Here is a 20629-nt window from a genome sequence, read left to right on the forward strand (position 1 = left end):
AAACAGGGTGTGTTAAAGGAGAGCAGGATAAGAGATCACACCCTCTGGGACCAGGAAAGCCCCTGGAACAGCTTCTCTGGAGAAATGACCCCAAACTCTGCTTGGCTGACTCTGGAGAAGCAGGGGAGAGAAGGGGTAAGCACATGAACTTATGATGAGGAAAGCCCCCTCAGCCCAGGACTGTTGTTTCTCTCTGGACTTTATAGAATTCCATGGGAACCAAAAGTGAATCTCCGTTCAGTTATACACGAGGAGTTCTCATTCTTTCCAATAGCAAGCTGGGGTTGAAAGAGCATCACAGCCCTTAGAGTAGGCACCTAGGTCTAATCCTGGCTTCACTTTCCAGCTATTTGATTTAGGTCAAATTTCTTTATCTTTTGACCCAAAGTGGTCAAGTGAAGCAGTGAAGAAACAAGACCCTGTACCAGGCACATAGTATCACAGAAGAATATGTATACATACATACAAACATACATACATACATACATACATATATATACACATACATACATATACACACACATACACATACACACACACACACACACACATATATATATATATATATATATATAATAGATGTTATGAAGGTAAAATCAACAGGTCTTGGAAACAGATTGCATAGAGGTAGTGAGAGAGAGTGAGGAGTTGAGGATGACACCCAGATTATTGAGCCTGGGGGACTAGGAGGATTGTGGTGTCCACTGCAGCAATAAGTAAGTTAGGAAGAAGGGAGGGTTTGGAGAAAAAGATAGTAAGTTTTTAGAGATGTTGAGCTTAAGATGTCTATGGAATATCCAGTTCAAGATGCCAAATAGGCAGTTGAAGATGTAAGACTAGAGGTCAGGAAAGAGCTTAGGACTAGACAAATAGATGTGAGAATTATTCACATAGGGATGATAATTGAATCTAGGGGAGCTGAAGAGATCACCAAGCAAAATAATATAGAGGAAAAAGAGAAGAAGGGCCAGGAGAGAGCCTTGGGGGATGCTCATAATTAGCAGGATGAAGCTCCAGCAAAGGAGACTGGGGAGTAGCCAGATAGATAGGAGAAGATCCAGGAAAACAAAGTGTTATGAAAGCCTAGAAAAAAGAGACTAGCAGGGAAAAGAAGGTAATTAGTAGTGCTGAAAGCTGCAGAGAGGACAAGAAGGATTAGGATTGAGAAAAGGCAATTAGATTTGTTATTTAAGAGGTAGATGGAGAAAGCAGTTTCAGTTGAATCATGAGGCCAGAAGCAAGACTTCAGATGATAAGAGAATGAGAGGAGAGGGAAAGGGAAAGGAAGCTCCTATAATAGATACAAGTTCACTTTCTGTAGACTCACTGTAAACATCTTTGGTACAATTCCAATAACAGACATGATGACAAGGATGAACTGTATCTCATCCTCTTTGCACATTGTTTTGACTTTTTTCTTCTAAGTTTCCTATACTTTTTAAAGTTTTTCATCATACATAGTTTGTATACTATGAACGTTGTTATTATTATCAACATTTTGTTCTTATTATCATTATTATGTTAACTGATGTCCCCTCTCTATGGCTGCTATTCCTCAAGCTAGGGCATTTTATCCTTATTTCCACGTCTACAGCCTAGAACTTGGGTTTGTAGGTAATCTATTCTCAGCAATTGTACTATGCCTCCATCCCAAATAGCCATTAGAATTTGCGAATGTTTGAGGGATGAGGCTATGTCTCATTACCTATATCTATTACCAGTCTTTTGCTGCACCTTCCACCCCCTTGCCACATAACCCTGGCCTCCATAGGTCTACCTTCAGACCTGCTGCTCTCAGATCTTCCCTCTCTTCTCTCCCCCACCCCTACTTCCCCTCCTCCCCCTCCTCCTTCTCTCTCTCTCTCTCTCCATCTATCCCCCCTTCTCTCCCCCCCATACAGGAAAGGGGCCAACATTACAATGAAGATCAATAGAGATCTCCCTCTATAGGCCAAGCACAAAAATCTATTTTGATTCATATATGCCAAAACCTATAAACTTATTCCCAGTGAGAACACCTAAGGAGTTGGCTTCAACCTCAACAAGGCACTACTGGGACATGTCTCGGCAGATATCTCCCTTCCTCTCAATGACATTGCCAATGGGCATGTCTACCTCTTAGATAAGCAGATATAGTCAGTTAAGAAAGGCTCACTGTCCTATAAACTCACCAAATTGATCAATATATTTTCCCCTGATTAGCTAGTCCTCTACATTTTTAAACAGGCATGATCTTATTTTAATTTAATTTAATTTAGGTGCCTTTTTAGGGCAAGATGCTGACTTTTCACATGTGAGAAGTTTTGCTATGAAAAGTGAAGAAACCAAGCCATTAGGGGGGGAAGAAAAGGATTAAATCAAAGTCTGAAGCATTATCATATTTATATGTGAACTTTTTAGTTGCTGAAAGGAGCAGAAAAAGAATGTTGAGGCACACTCAAAAATGTGAGGGCAGCCACAAGAGGACCTATTTGAGAGCAAAGAAATAACTAAAGCCATAGGGCATTGTGCTTCTTTAGGTCTTTTTCATTTGACTGTTTTTATAGAGTGTGAGAGGTACAAACTCACAAAATAGTAACTCAAATAGCTGTTTGGAGAATTTTTCAGTCATGTCAAACACTTTATGATTCCATTTGGAGTTTTCTCAATAAAGATACTGGAATAATTTGTCATTTCCTTCTCTAGCTTATTATGACAGGTGAGGAAACTGAGGGAAACAGGGTTAAGTGACTTGCTCAATGTCACACAGCTAGTCAGTAACATACAGCTAATGTCTGACGCCAGATTTGAACTCAGGAAGGTGGGTCTCCTTGACTCCAGGCCCAGCACTCTATCTAGTGTGCCACCCAGCTGTCCTGTTTGGAGAATACAGGAAGATTAAATAAGGATTGATGGCTACTTAACTAATAGAAAGTTGGATTTCTTGAGTCTCAGGTCATAAGGGAAAGAAGAATCATTGACAATTAGGAGGCTCTGGTTTGAGCCATTAAAGGCAGTGAAGAAATCACCAGAACAGTAAGAGGAACAGTCAAGAAGTCAACAGGAAATATTAAAAAGACATCAGAAGGAGCAGACAGTTGAAAGACAGAAAGGCTTCAGCTGTTGTAATTTGGAGAGTGCTAATTAGAAGAGAAACATCTTCCTGCATGGGCTGAAGAAAAGCCTGAGAGCATGCTGAGGAAAGGGACACAGACTTGCTGCAGTTTCAGGTATTGTTGTTCAGAGCTAACTATTAATTGTTGGGAAGAAATGAAGCCAACTCAAGAGCACTTCATATTTCTATTTATTTATTTATTTGTTTGTTTATTTATATTTTATTTTTATTTATTTATTTATTCTCTTTATTCAAAGAAATGCCAAGTAAACAATCAAACAACTACTTTATAAAGCTACGAAAGATTATAATTAAGTTTACTTGGAGGAATGATTAAAAATATCAAGGGAAATAGTGAAAAAAAAGATGGGGGGAATCAAGGAAGCCTCTAAGTGCCAGATCTCATACTACACTACAAATCACTAATTATCAACATGATTTGGTATTGCTTAAATATAAAGGGGTCGATCAGTGACAGAGATTACTTACTTAATATATGGAATCAAAGGAACCTATTTTCCTAATGTTTGATAAAACCAAAGGCCCCAAATATTGGGTTAAATACTCACTATTTGGCAAAATCTGGCTGGAAAACTTGAAAACAGAAATGAGGTTTAAACTAACATCTAGCACCATAGATCAAGGTAAGCCAGGAATGGATATATGACAGAGACATCAAAGAATAATTTACCTTTTATACTGATGGTGAGGGAAAGAGTTCATGAACAAATAAAAGATAGAGAGGTTAACAGGATATAACATGATTTAAAAAAAATTTTTAAATGTGTTTTTAAAACTTTGGGTTCCAAATTTTCTCCCTTCCTCCCTCCCCACCCACCTTCATTGAAAAGGCAAGCAACTCAATATAGGTTATACATGTGTAGTCATGCAAAACACTTCATGTTGTGAAAAACTAAGTATATTTAACTTCATCTTGTCCTGCCCCCCATTTATTCTATTCTCTCTTTTGACCTTGTCCCTCCTCAGAAGTGTTTGCTTTTACCCCCTCCCCCAATCTGTCCTCTCCTCTATCATCCCCCTGCTCTCTTGTCCCCTTCCCCCTTTATTTTCCTGTAGGGTAATATAGATTCCCATATCCAATTGTGTATGTTATTCCTTTCTTAAGCCAAATCCTATGAGAATAAGATTCACTCATTCTCTCTCACCTTCCCTCATTTCCCCTCCATTGTAAAAGCCTTTTCTTGTCTGTTTTATGTGAGATAATTTACCCCATTCTGCCTCTCCCTTTCTCCTTTTCCCAGTATAATCCTCTCTCACTCCCTAATTTTATTTTCCAGATATCACCTCTTCATCTTCAACTCACCCTGTGTCCTCTATCTATCTATCTATCTATCTATCTATCTATCTATCCATATAATTTTTCCCTCCCACTACCCTAATACTGACAAAGGACTCATGAGTTACAAATATCATCTTTCTATGCAGGAATGTAAATAGTTCAACCTTAGTAAGTCTCCTATGATTTCTTTTTTCTGTTTACCTCTTCATGTTTCACTTGAGTCTTGTATTGGAAAGTCAAATTTTCTATTCAGCTCTGGTCTTTTCATCAAGAATACTTGAAAGTCCCCTATTTCACTGAATGACCATTTTTTACCCTGAAGGATTATACTCAGTTTTGCTGGGTAGGTGATTCTTGGTTGTAATCCTATCTCCTTTGCCCTCTGAAATATTATATTCCATGCCCTCTGGTCCCTTAATGTAGAAGCTGCTAAATCTTGTGTTATCCTAATTGTGTTTCCACAAGACTTGAATTGTTTCTTTTTGGCTGCTTGCAATATTTTCTCCTTGACTTAGGACCTCTGGAGTTTGTCTATAATATTCCTGGGAGTTTTCTTTTGGGGATCTCTTTCAGGAGGTGATCGGTGGATTCTTTCAATTTCTATTTTGCCCTCTGGTTCTAAAATATCAGGGCAGTTTTCCTTGATAATTTCTTGAAAGATGATGTCTAGGCTCTTTTTTTGATCATGGCTTTCAGATAGTTCAATAATTTTTAAATTCTCTCTCCTGGATCTATTTTACAGGTCAGTCATTTTTCCAATGAGATATTTCACATTGTTTTCTAATTTTTCATTCTTTTTGATTTGTTTTACGGTGTCTTGATTTCTCATAAAGTCACTAGCTTCCAACTGCTCCATTCGAATTTTTAAGGAAGTATTTTCTTCAGTAAGCTTTTGGATTTCCTTTTCCATCTGGCCAATTTTGCTTTTTAGGGCATTCTTCTCCTCATTGGCTTTTGGGACCTCTTTAGCCATTTGGGTTAGGCTATTTTTTAAGGTGTTAGTTTCTTCAGTATTTTTTTGGGTCTCCTTTAGCAAGCTATTGACTTGTTTTTTCATAATTTTCTTGCATCACTCTCAGTTTTTCCTCTACTTCTCTTATTTGTTTCTCAAAATGCTTTTTGAGCTCTTCCATGGCCTGGGACCAATTCATATTTTTCTTGGAGGCTTTGGATGTAGGAACTTTGACTTTGTTTTCTTCTGGTTGTAGGTTTTGATCTTCTTTGTCACCAAAAGATTCTGTAGTCTGACTCTTTTTGCGCTGCTTGCTCATGATCCCAACCAATTACTTGAGTTATAAACTCTTTGTTAAGGTAGGGGTCTGTTTCCAGTGTGGAGAGTGTACTGTCCCAAGCTTCGGGAGTTTGTACAGCTGTTTTCAGAGGTACTTCTAGGGACCTGTAAATTTTCAGTTCTTCCAAGGTGCTATGATCAAGAGCGAGGTGTTTACTCCTTTCCTGGCCTGTGCTCTGATCTATGAGCACTCTTTTCTGTCTTGGAACTGTGAGGAGGATTTCCTCTCCACAGCTACTACAAGCTCCACCACACCAGCACTCCTCCTCACCCAGAACTGTGACCCACATGCAAGCATGGGCAAAGCAAGAGAATCCTACACCAGCAAAGAGATCTCTGCAATCCCACTTTGATCAGCCACTCAATTCCCACTCAGTCTGTGGGCCAGAAACTCTGGAAGCAGGCACCACCCCGGGGTCAGGCTTGGGGACTGGGGCTGAGACCACTGCGCTTCTCTCTCTCACCGCAGACACAGACTTTTCCCACTGACCTTCTAAGTTGTCTTTGGTGTTCATGAGTTGAGAGTTCTGGAAACAGCCACAGCTGCCTGTGATTCAGTCCTCTGAGGCCTGCTCTAGGTTTCCTGCCACCTGTGCACCCAAGTCGAACTGCGCTCCTCTCCCAGCCTTGCGCAATATACCTTTCTGATCAACCATTTGGGTTGTCTTGGGCTGGAAATTTGTTTCACTTTGTCTTTTTGTGGGTTCTGCTGCTTTAGAATTTGTTTAGAGCCATTTTTATAGGTATTTGAAGGGGTTTGGGGGAGAACTCAAGCAAGTCACTGCTTTTACTCCGCCATCTTGGCTCGCAGAATATAACACGGTTAATTTTAATTATGTGAAATTGAAAAGTTTTTTTTTCCACAAACAAAATCAATGCAGATAAAATTAGAATGGAAACTGTGAAGAAAATATTTGTAGCAAGTGTCTCTGATAAATATCTCTTTCCCAAAATATGTAAGGAATTGATTCAAATTTAAAAGAACAAGAATTAGTCCTCAAATGACAAATCATTCAAGAATATAAAAGGTTTCCAAAAATACCCTATCAACAGTCATATAAAATGAGTTATAAATAGAACAATTCTTAAGATCCATCTCACAACCCTCAAACTGACAAAGATGGGAAAAAAATGGCAATTATTGGAAGGTCTGTGAAAAAATGAGCACATTATTACATTGTTGATGGACATATGAAAAGCAATTGGAAATTTAGTCTAAAAATTCACTTAATTATACATACCTTCTGATGCAGTGATAATAGTACTAGGCCAACTTCCCCCCAAAACAAAAGAGTAAAATGACCCATGTATATGAAAATACATATTTAGTTTTCTTTTGTTTGTAGTGCCTGATAACTGGAAAGTGATTGCCCATTAACTAAAAAATAGTTAAATGAGTTATGATACATAAATAGTATTTGAACACTATTATACCCTAAGAAATTATCAAAGTGATGGTTTCAGAGAAACCTATAAAGACTTTTGTGAACTGATACAGAGTTAAGTGAACAGAATCCAGAGGATAATTTACATAAATAACAAAGTATACAATAACAACTGAATTATAAAGATAAACAACTTTGAGAAACTTATGAAATATGATCAATTCAGTGATTAACAACAATTCCTTATGAAGTAGCATGTGACCCACGTCCTAATAGGGAGGCAATGGACTCAAGGTGAAGAATAAGACATACATACACACACATATACATAATATATATATATATATATAGTGTGTGTGTGTGTGTGTGTGTGTGTGTGTGTGTAAACCTCACCAAGAGTTTGTTTTCCCCTTTATTTTATAATGCACAGAGGTGGGAGTGAAATATAATACATTTCTGTTAAATAATTTTAAAAAGGTTGAGGTGTCATGGTGACTAATTTTACGTACCTGGGAGACACATTTCAGGACCTAATGTAATGCACAGTAACAACACGTGCCATTTCTCACCACTCCTCTTTCCCCTTTCTCGCACCTATTGGGGTTGCCTCCTAGGATCCTGAGAGTTTGAGTCATAGTCATGCATAGCTAATCCAACTCTGGGAACCTCAGACCTTAAGTCTGAGGGCAGATTGAGGGAGTAAGCCAGCCCAGAGAAACAGAGTGCTCTCTATGTTCAGTAAGGAGCTACCATGGCAACTTCCCAATTCATGGAAATGATTTAGGTTCTGCCAAATATAGAAATATATTCAGGAAAGACTTCTTTGGACCCTTTTGAAACTTCTAAAAAAAAAAAAGAATCTTAATAGGCAAGCCTTAAAACAACAGCAAAACCTAGGGTAAATAGGTGGGATATCACTATTTGAATAGACCATTATTCTATTTTGGAGACTCCACCTTCTTTGGTGGGTCAGCCTTCAAAATATCCCCACATAATTATGAATTTTAGATTGTGCGGTATAGGGGAAATGGCACTGAATTGAGATTCAAAAGAACTATCTTTGAATCCTACTCTTTCTGTAGCATGTGTTGTAACCTTAGGCAGGATATTTTTCCACTCTGGATTTGTTTTTTCTTCCACAAAATGGGTTTGGGGTGAGAGAGTAGTAAACTAGGTGAAGCGTGATGTGGTGGAAAGAACTTTAAATCCTAATTCTAGCACTACTTTATGGCCATGGACAAGTCATTTAACATCTGTGGGACTCATTTTCTCCACCTATAAAAGGAAAGGGTTTGACCAGATAGTTTCTGAGATCTTTTTTCAGGTATGGATCTATATAATCCTGATCCTATAATTTGTCAGATTACTTTCCAGTTCTAATTTTCTTTTCTAATTAGAATAGATCCTGGAATAAAGTTACCTTTTTATCACTGTTGAAAATAAAGCTTTCTGAGCAAATGGCTCATGTAAATATAGCCCTAAATAGGAATAAATAACTTTGTTAAACAGAAAAGATTGTTTTGAAGCACTGTAAAACCACCCACAAGTATACAAGTTATAATATACAAATTATTCCTATTCTTTAAATTCTTCACACCATTCCTTATCCAACTATGGAAATACTACTCATCTTTCTTTACAGCTTAGCTTCAACCCACCTATTCTTAGATGCCATCATGCAATCATGCAAAGAGTAATGGTTTTGGAATCAGAAGTGCTTGGTTTGAATCCTGCCTCTTCTATTTAGTATCCATGTAATCATGGTCAAGTCACTACGTTCTTTGAGGCCTTGTTTTCCTCATTTGAAGCATGAAATGTTTGGACCATATGATTTCTCAGTTCTTTTCTAGTTCTATCATTCTATCCTTCTTCTAAGAATCATTTCCCATTCTTAGCAACCTTCACTGCATCTCTCCTAATACCTTGTTTGTCTCTCTCTTCGATATTAATCATATCTTATTTTGTATTATAGACATTGGTATATATCTCTTATTTTTCCATCTGGACTATAGAATCATAAGGGTGTTTATTTTTAGAGCAAGAAGGGAGTTTGGAGATCGTGTGGGATTCCAACCTAAAGCCTCTGATCCTAAATTTTCTATTCTTTGACTATATTACCAAAGAGACTGTGACTTTTTAAAGTTTGGAAGTACTTAATTTTAAAATTATATACATATATATACACACATATATACATATACATATATATATATGCTAAATTCAACATTTTAGTTAGAAAGTTAATCTACTGGTCTGTGAATCCCTTTGTTCTCTTTTGCACATTAAAAAAAAAGTTTTATTGATACCTTTTTCCTTCATTTCTCATTAAAAAAAGTGCCATTGCATTATTAGAACCATTTTCATCACCCTCCATCTCCTCCTGAATTCCATAAATCCCTTATTTGTGCACAAATAATAAAGTAAAACAAATCCACATTGTGGCTCTGTCTTACATGTAAATGTCATTCTAAACCTCTAGCCCATCACTGCTCTTCCAAGGAACATGCTTCATCACTGGCTTTCTGGAGTTGTTGCCCATTGTATTCGCCAGATATTTTCCAAAAGTATTTTTCTTTATAATGCAGTAGTCATAGTAATAATAACAATAATATCTATCATTTATATAGGAACTGCTAGGTAATGTCATGGATAGAACCCTAGATTTGAAATCAGGAAGATCTGATTCAGCCTCAGATATTTCCGAGCTGTATGACCCTGGGCAAGCAACTTAACCACTGTTTACTTTAATTTCCTTAACTGTCAAATGGGAATCATAATAGTATTTACCTCACAAAGTTATGATGACGATCAAATGAGATAATATTTGTAAAGTGTTTAGCCCAGTGCCTGTCACATGATAGACACTTAATTACAATATTAATATATTCATTAAGTTATTTCATATTTTCATTAATATAATTAAAATACTGAATATACACACATCTTTAAGGTTTACCAAGTGCTTTACTTATATTGTCTCATTTGATCCCCACATCAATCTTGTAAAGATGTCATAATCCTCATTTTACATGAAGAAAACAATGGTTTCATTCTATACAAAATCATACAAGTCTTCCCAGTTTCTCTGAATCTGTTCCATTCCTCATTTCTTAAGGCACAATAGTATTACACAATATTTATATGCCATAATTTGTTCACCTATTCCCTAATTGATAGACACTGCCTGTTTCTGAATATTTGTTGTAACAAAAAGTATTGTTATGCATATTTTACATATGAACCTATGCATATACATATACATTGCTATGTATATTTTTAAACATATTTTCTTCTTTCATTGATTTCTTTGTGGTATATACCTCATAGATATATTGCTGGGTTGAAGCATCTGCAAAGTTTAATGACTTTTGGATAGAGTTCCAAATTGTTTTCCAGAATGTTTGGAACAATCCAAAGCCTTGTCAACAGTATATATCCTTGTGTCTCTCCTCTCACGTTCTATCCAACAGCTGTCATGTTTTCTTTTCTGTCATCTTTGCCAATCTGATGCATAAGGGTTATTTTAATTTTGCATGCAGTAGTAGTAACTTGGAATATTTTTTCCAAGTTATTGATAACTTGATTTTTTTGCCTTTTTTTTTAGAGAATTGACTATTCATGTTCTTTTATCATTTATTTATTGGGGAATGACTCTCATTTTTATATATTTATCAATTACCTATAAATCTTGTACAGTAGATGTCTAACATAGAAACTTGCTACAAATGCTTTTTTTATTTAGCTATTTTCCTTCAAAGTCAAAATACATTGCTTTTGTTTGGACAAGAAAAAATCAATTTTATGTAATCAAAATTGTCACTTTATTTTCTGTAATATTCTCTATCATTTGTTTGGTGAATAATTTTTATAAATTGATATGAAAGTTAAGTCCTTTCCTGATTGTGCGTGTGTGTGTGTGTGTGTGTGTGTGTGTGTGTGTGTGTGTGAGAGAGAGAGAGAGAGACAGAGAGACAGACAGACAGAGAGAGAGAGAGAGAGAGAGAGAGAGATTGTTCAAATCTAAGTCAGGTACCTATTTTGAGCTTACATTGTGAGATATTAGTTTAAACTTAATTTCTGCCATGGTGGCAGCTAGGTCACCTGCTACATAGAGTGCTAGACCTGAAATCAGGAAGACTCATCTTCCTGAGTTCAAATTTGGCCTCAAACACTTACTGGCTGTGCGACCCTGGGCAAATCATTTCATCCTGCTTGCCTCAGTTCCTCATCTGTAAAATGAACTGAAGAAGAAAATGGCAAACCGCTCCAGTATTTTTGTCAAGAAAACCTCAAATGGAGCCATAAAGAGTTGGATGTAACTGAAACAACTCAACAACAACAAAAATTTCTGCCATATTACTTCCTAGTTTACTGAACTGTTTTTGTGTCACAGTGAGTCCATTCTCCAGTAGTTTGGATTTATTTAACACTATGCTACTATGTTTGTTTGCTTTAGGATCCTTTGTGCATAATCTGTTCCAATGATGAACTTTTCTATTTTCAAACTAATGCCAAACAGTTTTAAATACTACTGCTTCCAGATATAGTTTGTTATCTGGCACTGCTAGGACCCCTTCCTTCCCACTCAAAACAAAAAGCTATTTCCCATGAGATTCTTGACCTTTTGTTCTTTACAAAACATTTGGTACATTTTTCTAGTTCTATAAAGTAACCTTTTGGTAGGGTTCAATTCATATCCTATTTTTTTCATGATGCTATTGTTAGTTATTTTTTGGTTAATCTGTAAGATTCCTTGCCTATGTTTATTCCTTTAGTTGGCAAAAAGAGAAGAAAAAGAAATTGAAGGAATTAGAATGGGCAAAGAAGAAACAAAGCTATTACTTTTTGCAGATGATATGATGGTATACTTAGAGAATCTTACAAGAACCAACTGAAAAACTATTTGAAATAATAACTTTAGCAAAGTTGCAGGATATAAAATAAACCCACATAAATCATCAGCATTTCTATATAATACTAAGAAAGCCAGCAGCATGAGATAGAAAGAGAAATTCCATTTAAAGTAACTGTAGACAACATAAAATATTTTGGATTCCGCTTGCCAAGACAAACCCAGGAACTATATGAACATAATTATAAAACACTTTTCACACAAATAAAGTCAGATCTAAATAATATGAAAAATATCAGTTGCTCATGGGTAGGCTGAACTAGAATAATAAAAATGACAATTCTACCTAAACTAATTTACTTATTTAGTGCCATACTAGCCAAACTACCAAAAATTATTTTATAGAGCTAGAAAAAATAATAACAAAATTCATCTGGAAGAACAAAAAGTCCAGAATACCAAGGCAAATAATGAAAAGAAATGCAAGGGAAGATGGCCTAGCTGTACCAGATCTGAAACTGTATTATAAAGCAGCAATCATCAAAACTACTTGGTACTGGCTAAGAAAAAGAGTAGTAGATCAGTTGAATAGGTTAGGTACACAAGACACAGTAGCCAATGATAAACTCAAAGACTCCAGCTTCTGGGATTAGAACTCATTATTTGCCAAAAACTGCTGGGAAAACTGGAAATAGTATGGCAGAAGCTAGGCATAGACCAAAATCTTACACCGTATACCAAGATAAGGTCAAAATGGGTACATGATTTAGACATAAAGGGTAAGACTAAAAGCAAATTAGGACAGCATGGAATAGTTTACCTGTCAGATCTATTGAAAAATGGAAGATTTTGTGACCAAACAAGAGATAGAGAACATTATGAAATGCAAAATGGACAATTTTGATTACATTAAATTAAAAAGTTTTTGCACAAAGCCAATGTAACCAAGATTAGAAGGGAAGTAGACAGCTGGGAAACAATGTTTACTGCCAGTGTTTCTGATAAAGGGCTCATTTCTAAAATATATAGAGAACTGAGTCAAATTTGTAATACAAGTCATTCCCCAATTGAGAAATAGTCAGAGGATATGAACGGTTTTCAGATGAAGAAATTAAAACTATCTGTAGTCATATGAAAAAATTCTCTAAATCACTATTGATTAGAGAAATGCAAATTAAAACCACTCTGAGGTACCGCATCACACCTATCAGATTGGCTAACATGACAAAATAGGAAAATGATAAATGTCAGATAAGATGTGGGAAAATTGGAACAGTAATGCGTTGCTGGTGGAGTTGTGAACTGATCCAACCATTCTTGAGAGCAATTTGGAAGTATTCTCGAAGGGCTATAAAACTGTGCATACCCTTTGACCCAGAAATACCACTTTTAGATCTGTATCCTAAAGAGATCACAAAAATGGGAAAAGGACCCATATGTACAAAAATATTTATAGCAGCTCATTTTTGTGGTGGCCAAGAATTGGAAATTGAGGGGATGCGCATCAGTTGCGGAATGGCTGAACAAGTTGTGGTATATGAATGTAATGGAATACTGTTGTGCTATAAGAAATGATGAGCAGGTGGACTTCGGAAGAACCTGGAAAGACTTGTATAGACTGATGCTGAGTGAAATGAGCAGACCAGGAGAACATTGTACACAGTAACAGCAACATGGTGTGATGACTGACTTTGATAGACTTAGCTCATCTCAGAAATCCAAGAATCTAAAGGCAATTCCAAAAGACTCATGGAAAATGCTATCCCCATCCAGAGAAAGTACTATGTAATCTGAATGCAGGTCTAAGAATACTATTTTTTGTCTCTCTCTCTTATTTCTTTCTTATAGTTTTTCCCTTTGGTTTTAATTCTTCTTTACAACATGACTAATGTGGAAATATGTTTAATATGATTGTGCATGTATAGCCTATATCAGATTGCATGCTATCTTGGGGACGTAGGAGTGGAGGGAAGGGGAAAAATTTAGAACTCAAAATCTTATAGAAGTGAATGTTGTAAACTAAAAACAAATAAATAAATAACATTAAAAAAAGTAAAAAGATGTTCCCATGTTTATTTATCAATTAAATAGGTTATTCTTATGTTCAATTTTGTTAATCTCTTTAATTTTTAACATTTCCATTTCTTTATTTCATTGGCATTTTTCATTTTTATGGTTGCTTTAGTTGTATTCTCAATTCAGCAAGCTATTATTTTTCTCTCTCAATGAAGAAAGAAAGGAAGACAGGAAGATTAGATAGATAGACAGATAACTATGCAGGGATGGGGAACCTGCAGCCTTGAGGCCACATGTGGCCCTCTAAGTCCTCAAGTGCAGGCCTCTTTGAGGACCTAGAGGGCCACATGTGACCTCGAGGTCACAGGTTCCCCATGCCTGTTTTTCACCATATTAAGGAAAGGTCAACTTATTCCTTAGCTATTTTACAATTTTTTAATGAAGAAAATGGGTGCTGTACATTGTCAAAACTTTAAAAAAAACATATAGTAATATGATTATTATTAGTTACTGTTCCTAATGTTTACCATTTAAAAAAATACATTCTGCATTCCTGCAGAATTGTATGCACATTGTATATATGATTATAGGTATACATTTTATAGTGTATGCTATATACATGCTATGTTATGTGTTTTACATGTTATATACATAGGTACACATATACATACACATAATTGTATGTGTATATGTAACTATATCTATCTTTCTCTATATATAGCTATATGAAAATTTTAGTGAGGCCACAGGAATTTAATTAGGGATGGAAAAGATGAGTTTGTTCCCCAAGGTTGTATTGATACTAAGGATATCATTACGCTGTGGCTGACAAGGGAGAGAGTGCCTGAGCATAATGCTTAGTGGGCTGAAAGGTTTGGTCATATACTACAAAATCAATGAACTTCTGGCATTCTTATGTAACAGTGAGAAGGTGCTGGTGGAAAATGATCGTGTGTTGTTAGCATACAGAACTGGTTCAGAGGTGAGGAGATCCAGCTGTGAGAGAATTCACACTCCATGTTGTTACAAATCACAAAACCCAGGGGCAGCTATGAGAGCATGATGTCATTTCAAAATCATACAAGATGCCAACCTAATCTCTAGGGTCTCTCAGCTAGATATCTCCTAAACTGTAAGATCAAAACAGTGGTTCTTTATTGTTAAGAGATCACTGATTTAATTAAAAAAAAAACCTGAAAGCTCATCTAATTTAATCCCTTCATTCAACAGGCAAGGAAATTTAAACTCCTAGAGAAAAATAAATTACTTGCCCAAATTTACAAGATAGTGAATAGCAGAGAGGATTTTTAAGCCAAGGTTTTCTAATTCCAAACTCAGGACTTTTTTTTTTTTTTACTAATAGAAAGAATATCCAAATTCCTAATCCTAGTGTTCAATGCTATCCATCAGTCCTTTCCACTTTGGTCATCTAACCTCATATCCAATTATTTCCCCAAATAAAAAACTTTCCTATAAAGTCAGTTTTGTCTTTTTCCCTGTGTTCCCTGCACTGTAAGCCTTTGCTTATACTATTTTCACATTCTGGAATACCTTTTAAGAATATCTATACCATGCTGGTATACTATATAAACCCTATCTGCCTTTCATTGATCAGAAAGCTTTCCCATGAAGCTTTCACTTACTTTCCTTGCTGACAGTGACTTATTCCTTCTTTGAAATACTATGCCATTTATTTCCTGCATCATTCATTTTGTCCTGTCACATTTTTCTTTATATTTTTTCTTTATTTATTTTTTATATTTATGAACAATGGCTCTCTGTCCCAAACTCAAGATGTGTACAGACTAAGTTCATGCTTGTGAGTTTCTCCAAACTCCCTGATATTAAAAAAAGGTTAAGAATCCTTGAACTAGAACCTTTAGAGTTTGATCTGACACCAGGGAAAAAGAGGGATGGGTATTTTTCCACATAATTGATCGTGTCCATGTGGATCCCATCTGCATAGTGAACAAAGTAACTGGAGAATTACATGATCCTTTTATCCCTCATGATTTCTTCATTATTCTACTGTGTACTAACTGGACCATAAGGGATTGTATATGTGAAGTATTTTGTAAAACCTTAACGTGCTATACATGTTATAAGTGACTATGACAATGATAATGATAATATCCATACAACCATTGTTTATTGACAAAAATTGATATAATGATGCCCATGTTTGGAATGATGACAGATCTATGGTCACTCCGTAGATTGGGGTCTGGGATGCAATTTTTTTTTTAGTTAGGCAATAGGGTTAAGTGACTTAGGGTGTGACAAGGGTCACACAGCTTGTAAATGTTATGTGTCTCAGGCCGGATTTGAACTCAGGTCCTGCTGAATCCAGGGCCAGTACTCTATCCACTGCACCACCTAGCTGCCCCTGGGATGCAAATCTACAGTGAACAGAAATGTTAGATACACCATCATGCCAAGCCGAGGACTGAAAGTCAAAAGATCAACCAGTTCTTGCACAGACTGTGTTGTCACTCCTAAGTCTCAAATTCTTCATTTGTAATAGGGAGATAATAATAACTTCCATGTCTACCTTACAGGATATTGGAGGTTTCAGTATGGTAATGATAATTTATGTAATATAGCTTGTAAAAGTACATAGTTCTCTATAGGAAAATATGTGAAATATCTGTGATTTCATCAGTATAGGGATCTCCAAGTAAGGGTATTGCTCCATTGAGACAGATGGCAATCTATCTATGACTTAGTATATAGATTCTAGGGAATTGTCTGAGGTACAAAAAGGCTCATAGAATCATAGATTTGTTTCTGACTGGAGCTGACAGGTCATCTAGTCGAGCCCCTTCATTTGACATATAAGGAACTTGATTGAGGTCACACAAGTGTTAAAAAGCAGAGTTGGGACTAAAATTCACATCTAATGCTCCAATATAGCACACTGTTTCCTAAGTGGGTAAAACGACTTCTTGAATCACTAATACATATCATACTTGGGATTTGAATCAAGACCTTCTGGATTCCAAGCCCTACTAGCTCTAAATTGCCCTCCCTTCTCTCTTTGTCTCCAGGATATAACATGTAACTGACTTAGAACTCTGAATAACATAAAGAAAGGAAATCATCAAACAATTATATGACAAAAAGAGAAAAGGGGTGGGTCATAGGGCAATAGTGAAGAATGATGGGCAGTTGGCCAGAGTACTTCACAGGTACCTTTGCAATGTTGGGAAAAAGCAAGAAAAGCCTCCAGCATATTATGCAAAGGCCCTGAAATGAAATTCTGGAAGAACAAGGATAAGAGTTGCCCAAAATTGGCAGGCATGGATAGATTATAATCTGCACTGGAGATCCATCTAAAGGGGAGAGGAGGAGAGTGGAGGAGAGGTCAATTTAAAGGCAGCATAGGAGACTTGGTATCCTAATCTCAACTATGATATTTACTTTTTGAGTAGTTTCATTCATGTCCAACTCTTTGTGACCCCATTTGGGAATTTCTTGGCAAAGGTATTACAGTATTCTTCATTTCTTTCTCCAGCTCATTTTACAGATGAGGAACTGAGGCAAACAGGGTTAAGGACTTGCCCACACGTCACACAGCTAGTAAGTGTCTGATGCTAGATCCAAACTCAGGTCCTCCTAATTCCAGGCCTGGCACTCCATCCACTGTGCCACCTAGTTGCCCCTATAATATTTACTAGTGGCTCTCAATAAGTCACTTAACCCTCTTAGGAGGAAGTGAGGCATAATGGATTGTTACTATGTACATATGCTTGTGTGTGATTATTATCAACATTGGTCTTATTGTGAACATCTCAGCAATTTATAAATGATAGATTCCTGCAAATTTTTAGAAGATGCTCTAATTACAGAAGGCCCTGGAATATTTCCCGGTCTTGAAAACCCTAGCTATATGTAGCACGTCAACATTAGAAAGGTTCGATCCCTTTGTTGGTCTGTATTGCTATTGATTTATTAAATGATTATTTTGATTTTCAAAAAACAACCGTAATAGCATGCAAACTAATACTGACCCAATTTGACTTAAAACAAACAAACAAACAAACAACAACAACAACAACAACAACAAAAACAAACTGTTCAAAATCACACCTATTTATTAAGTCCTGAAATGTCATGGCACTGTGGGTGTCACAAGTCCTCATGCATAAAGTTACAGAGGGAGCACTGCTGCACAGGATTCATGGGCCACTGGGTACCACGTTCTGTTTAAAAATAACCTATTTAATTTCCAGTTTTCTCTGAGAGTGTCATTTTGGAAAGTGCTAAATCATGGCAAGGTAATACAGTGTTGTTGATTTAATCTTTGTGCCTTGTAAAACAGTAATGGTTTTCTTTTTAATCTCTGTGAAATTTGAATAATTTTATTTGAAAATTAAATTTTATAGAAAACACAACATTTTCTTTCTTCTTTTCCTCCATAAACAGCTTGAAAAACATTTGACAGGACTTGCTTACATTTTCCAGAAAATAATTACTTTTTGTCTGACAACAATGGAAAGTTTCTGTACGTTGTGTTCAATGGAAAACTCCCAACAACAGAAAAGAGAGAGCTGTGATGATGGTCTGGAGCCAAAGATTCTTTACTAAGAGCTGCTGTAATTATAAAGAGGATGGTCCAGAGCATCTCTGTGGAGAGTCTGTCTACTTTCACTTAACCTGGGTATCCAGTGAGAATTTAAATGGAAGAGGGGAAAGAACGCTGGATTTAGTCAGGAGATGCTGGTTCCAAAAGAAGATCTTTTTCCACACATTACCTTTCCCATACCTATCCAGTAACAGGCACAGTTATATACTCTTTCTACTTTCTTTTTTTGCTTAAGCATTTCTTAAGTCTTTTTCCTCCTCAGACCATTTAGCTAGAGAGAGATAAAATTAAATTTAAATTAGGACAAAGGGCCAAATCTTTCTGCTTGAAAGTTAGGAATTTCCTAACTGGCGGCTTGGAACTACTTTGGTTGTACTACTAACTTTTCATCTGATATATATTCCATAAAACAGTAGAAGAAGGAACCATAGAGTCTTGAGAAGTCATTTTTTTTGCCCTTAGGCTAAAAAGTGAACTAATTGCTATATAAGAGGATGTGACTAATTAAATCTCCAAAGAAAAAAAAAAAAGGAGTAGGAAGGAGAAAATGGTGACTCAGGTAGAAGAGCACTTCTTAGCCTCACCTACCTCCCTGATAGGAGATAGAAAAGGCATGGAAAGGCCCATCCATCAGGGAGAAGGAAGAAGAAAGGATGGGAGCTGACTGTATTCTCCACAGAAACATTTAGATCCACATTTAAGAGTCTTTATGGAGATCAAAATAATACGTGTAAAACACTATGCAAAACTTGAAGTCTTATGTAAAATAAACATCATTTTTACCCCTTTTTTGGTGTCATTTTTTGGTGGCATTTAGCTATTAATAATCCAAGAATAAATATACAGGTATTATTCATTTACCTTTACTGTCCTGCTGAGTATTTTTTCACATAACACTTTTATTATAAATTTAACAGATTAATATTTTTACTATTCTATCTGTCCACCCCACCTTCTCCCATTTCCCATAATACCATATTCAATCCATTTATTTTTCTTCTCTAGCACATTCTAATAGACTTCAAAACTCCTTTTGTCCCAGGCAGTCTTTATTCTTTCTCTTTCCCCTTTATTTGAAGATCTTATAAATATAGAGTTTTGGAAATGATCATTGTATCTAATTGTGAAGGGCTTAAAATGTCTTGCCGAATATTGAACAGGTAAATAAAAAGACTGCTTTTTGCAGCTGAATAAGAGTATACTGTTGTAAACTCAACCTCTGTAGCTTCACTGGAAGTTTATTTGGAATAACCAAAGTAGCAGTAGAATCTTAGAGATGATATGTGATAAATCTCTCATTCTATTCCTACATGATTTTCATTTCTTTGTGAGATGTCTATGTTTTGAAAGCTTTTCATTGCAGGTACTTTGGAGTGAGTGTTCAGTATGATTACGTCTATAAAAAATATTCTTAAGTGGCTGTGACTTGATGTTTGTCTTGCTGGTTTTGGGCAACAAGTCTTTCTGAAATGATACTGCAGTCTAATGCAGTTTGTCTGAATTCTCAGAAATATTTTGAAGTTTGCATTTGTAGTAAGGGTATTTGTCATTTGGTAGTTTGTATAGGGATAACTAGGTGGTGCAATGGATAGAGTACTGAACCTGGAGTCAGGAAGACCTGAATTCAAATCTGGCCTTAGACACTTACTAGTTATGTGACCCTGGGCAAGTCGCTTAACCCTGGGTGCCTTAGTTTCCTCATCTGTAAAATGAGCTGGAGAAAGAAATGAAAAACCACTCCAGTATCTTTGCCAAGAAAACCTCAAATGGGGTCACAAAGAGTTGGGCATGACTGAAAAATGACTGAACAATAGGATATCAGGCTTCTGCTATGTAATTTTAGTCACCTGATTGTGTTTTTTGGGGTATAAATGGCAGGTAAAATTTCATAACCTCTAGTGATATGTGCACAATTTGTACCATTTCATGGAATAATTTGCATCCATTTGTAAACTTGGACTTCTTAAACCTTTCTATAAATGATAGCAATTGCTATGACCTGGTCCTGAATTGCCATCAAAACCCTTCCTTTCTATAAACAGAAGCCCATGAATTAACCATCTGCTCAAGGCTTCTTCCTCAACGTGTTGCCGATTGGACTCATGT

At 36.2% G+C, this 20629-nt stretch overlaps 1 long non-coding RNA gene across 1 annotated transcript; it reads left to right on the forward strand.

Moving 5' to 3' along the window:
* Positions 1-2980: 2980 nt before the first annotated feature.
* LOC114047185 lies at positions 2981-19311 on the forward strand. The gene is made up of 2 exons (XR_003569587.1): positions 2981-3209; positions 18364-19311. It is a non-coding gene; the product is annotated as an uncharacterized LOC114047185 (long non-coding RNA).
* Positions 19312-20629: the final 1318 nt, after the last annotated feature.

Source organism: Vombatus ursinus, unplaced genomic scaffold (genome assembly GCF_900497805.2).
Source record: "Vombatus ursinus unplaced genomic scaffold, bare-nosed wombat genome assembly UNPS02014786.1, whole genome shotgun sequence".
NCBI classification, from domain to species: Eukaryota; Metazoa; Chordata; class Mammalia; order Diprotodontia; family Vombatidae; genus Vombatus; species Vombatus ursinus.